This window comes from Peromyscus eremicus, chromosome 5 (assembly GCF_949786415.1).
Source record: "Peromyscus eremicus chromosome 5, PerEre_H2_v1, whole genome shotgun sequence".
Classification (NCBI taxonomy): domain Eukaryota; kingdom Metazoa; phylum Chordata; class Mammalia; order Rodentia; family Cricetidae; genus Peromyscus; species Peromyscus eremicus.
In genome coordinates this window covers 59067570-59071416 of record NC_081420.1, presented here as the reverse complement: position 1 = coordinate 59071416, position 3847 = coordinate 59067570, and positions in this window count along the sequence as shown.

Genomic DNA, 3847 nt, shown 5'->3' with positions numbered 1-3847 from the left:
AAGACAACTTGGGGAGGAAATGGGTTATTTCACCTTACATTTCCAAAAATAGCCCATCACTGAGGATAATCAGGGTAAGAACTCAAGCCCAGAACCTGAAGGCAGAAACTGATGCAGTGGCCATGGAGAAGTGCTGAGTAATAGCTCGCTCCACGTGACTTACTCAGCCTGCTTTATTATAGCACCCAGAGGCTACACTACCTACAGTGAAGTGCACCCTCTCAAATCATCAGCCACCAAGAAAACCCCTTCAGGCTTGCCCACAGTCTAATCTGGTGGGGCATTTTCTCAATTGAAATTGCCTCTTCCCAAAAGACTCTGGCTTGTGTCAATTTGACAAAACGTTACCCAGCAAGCAGAATATTTAAACATAAGATTATGTATAAGATTGATGCATCAGGAACTCTGGGCCTTATCACAGTTTCTCCATTATTTAATGTTCATATGGAATGACCATTTTACTAAAATTAAGAGAAAAAGAAGGCTTCATAGAATTTTGGGGGAATTAACATAGATGGAATGTTTGTCAAGTTCGAAGTTTAGAGGACATCTACATGTAGTTTATTCTTTAGCCTATGAAAGTATAGACTCATGTTATTGACTCAATTATAACACATCACACCAATCTTTGATAGATATTCTACTGCTTATTCTAAATAATATGTACATTTTTAATATTCAGGATCCTTAATACATCTCTCTTTTCTGGATGTGCAATATATATTTTTTGCCTAAGGATATTTCACTTCAGCTCATTCTACTTGGGCCATGATGGAGACACTCCACAAGAAGGTCTATAAATGTGTGGATGGTTTCAGACTCACCAGAATTTGTTACTTATCTGCTCATGTTCTTCATGTAACTTCCTAATAGGATCCAGATAAAACCAAGAGCTTAGGTTTCCACAATGAGGATAGTGTTTAGATGTCAGTCTAAGGCAGGACCCATTTATTAGAGTAGAAATAAATATGCAATGCTAGATTTTTATGATAGGAAGAATGTGTTCTTGCGTCTTGGAGCACATGAACATAACATATACCAAATTAGATATTAGCTTCCACTTCCATTGTCTATACTTTTAGTTGAGACTACAGAGTACAGTGGTGAAAAGTCAAATCCCTTGGTATCTTTTTCAGCCCTTTAAATTCATACCCAAAATGAAGTTGCATCAATTTCATTTCCTATAATACCAGCTTTGGCCAGATAATTCACAGATGCTGATTCCAAGAACCTGTTGGGAAAGTCTTCATACAATTATATTTTGTTTCAATTGTTTGTCATTCACTATGTCCTTCCTTTTCTATTATCACCGAGGTTCAGCTGCTTATGAAAGCCTATAGGGTCTCAGTTCATAAGCTGAAAGCAGCATTAATGCTTTCGGGTTGAAACATTCATTTTCATTCCATGTGTACTCAAACTTCTGGTATTTTTTTTTTTTTCGAGACAGGGTTTCTCTGTGTAGCTTTGCGCCTTTCCTGGAACTCACTTGGTAGCCCAGGCTGGCTTCGAACTCACAGAGATCCGCCTGGCTCTGCCTCCGGAGTGCTGGGATTAAAGGCGTGCGCCACCACCGCCCGGCCAAACTTCTGGTATTTTTAAGGCTTCCAAAGCTCTTAACATGATAGCAGTTCTTCCCTGATATATATTTTATTTTAATACTAGTCCCTTTTAGTTTACCCAACAAAGAGTTTGTACCTGGGCCATTTTCAATAACTTTGTAGTTCTTCTTTCCTATATGTTCAGTAATTGGTTATATTTATTAGGTTCGGTCTGACCTCTGTGTACAAGTATTTTACTCTAGTGTTGGTACCAAGACGGAGCCACAGATGCTTGCTTATTCATTGCCGTGATTTGAAGTCCTATGCAAGGGGAAATGTTCTCTAAAGGTGAACTGAGGTTCTCTACTAATTTTCTGGCTCAAGGAAATTCAGAACTGACATTTCTCTTGATATGCTCTGGAGTTGAGAAATGCTATTAGAAGAGTTCTACTATATTTTGAGTTAAATCTCCATAATGCATAATGTTGGCACCCACTGTTAAAAGTAACAGGAGCAATAATAGCAATGACAGAACTAATTGGCATAGGAAGTATAATTATCACTGTGTAGAACACTGCCAGCAAGTCTACAGTGAAGCACTATATTGATTTTCCCATGTGTTTTCTTATTTGCTAACAGTTACAAAATGCATTTATATCAAAGGGAAACTCTAATCTGCTACTTCAATTTCTTTCCTTTAACTTCTGAAGGTCAGAGTATTATTAACATAGAAATTGATCGATGACCACTAAATAGCTACCCACAATAGGAATTTGCCTGAGACTATAATCAAATTATAACAATTAGAACATTTGTACTTTTTTATTGTAGCCCTCTAGGAAAAATGCCTTATAATTAACTCATATTTACTAAAATTACTATTTAGTTATTATATTCAATAACTAAAATTATTGAAGGCTAATGGTAACTGATATTTTGTCAATTAATATTTGGAAATATGAACAACTATCTCATTCTTTTCATTATTAATTACTCTTATTAGAAGCATTGATGTACATAACAATTCAAAATTAACTAAAATGAGTTATTTATTTCAGAAAATTGGGCACACATATCAGATTAATCAATTTGATATACAAAGTATGTCATTTGAACTTCGTGGCTTAGTTTTATGTTTGGGTATAGTGTTCAACTAGACTGTCACAGTGAATAAGAGGTGAAAATCATTCCATTTATTTATTTATTTATTTAAAACTCTATTCCAGATGGTTTCTTCTGAGTTCTGAATTGAGTAATACCTATTGAACCTTCTATTACATCTCCAAAGTATTTCCTCCTCTGACTGTAGAGTGCTGCTTTCATTGGCAGAAAGTGGTTTCCAGGGACTTACCATCCTATCATGAATCCCCCTCTGCCCACGTTTGCTCTGGCTGTAACACTTCCCTGAAAACTGCCATTAACTATACTTTTCCATCGTCCAAATGTTACAGTTCCCCCATATTGGCAAACTGAGTTCCTGAAAAGGGTCTCTAAAAATTGTTTTTCCTGTCATTTGGCGGCCATGCAATGGGGCTTATGGTACAAAGGTCTTGACGTCGTACTGACTGATCACAGGCTCTATGGAACAAGGCTGGAAAAGCATCAGCATCCTGATAATCATCTCTGGTACATTCAGTTGTTTAGGTCTGAGTGTAGGAGGAATTGTCTGCTTTGTGAGTTTTCACCCTTGCATTAATTAAAATAAGTTTTTATTCTTGACCCAATTCCTCACCATATAGCATACACAGTGCCTCCATTCTCATGCAAATTACTGGTCCTCACAGATGATGCAAATAAATATTATTCTTAGGACTTCATTTGATAGATTTACTGGCCAAGCATTCAACATAGAAGAGTTGCACAGGAAATATTCTCTCTTTCTCTAAGTAAAGCATTCATAAATAGCAAGAACTATGCATAATATACACATATATTTTAATTTTAAAGACTTGTTTTGTTTTGTTTTTTTTGTATGAGCCTTTTGCTTGCATGTATGTAATTGTACCTTGTGCATGTACGTATCATTGGAGGCCAGAAGGTATCAGATCCTTTAGAGCTGTAAATACACATAGTTGTGAACTGCCATGTGGATGCTGGGAACCAAATTCCAATCTTCTGTAAGAGCAGCCAGTGTTTGTAAATGTGTAACCACCTCTCCAGCTCATCACACACACATACACACACACACACACACACACACACACACACACACACACACACTAAATATTACAAAATGAGAACACTAAAATTAAATAATAGAATGACAGCAAAATTTTTACAGAAATATTGTATCTTTGGCATTGGAAATG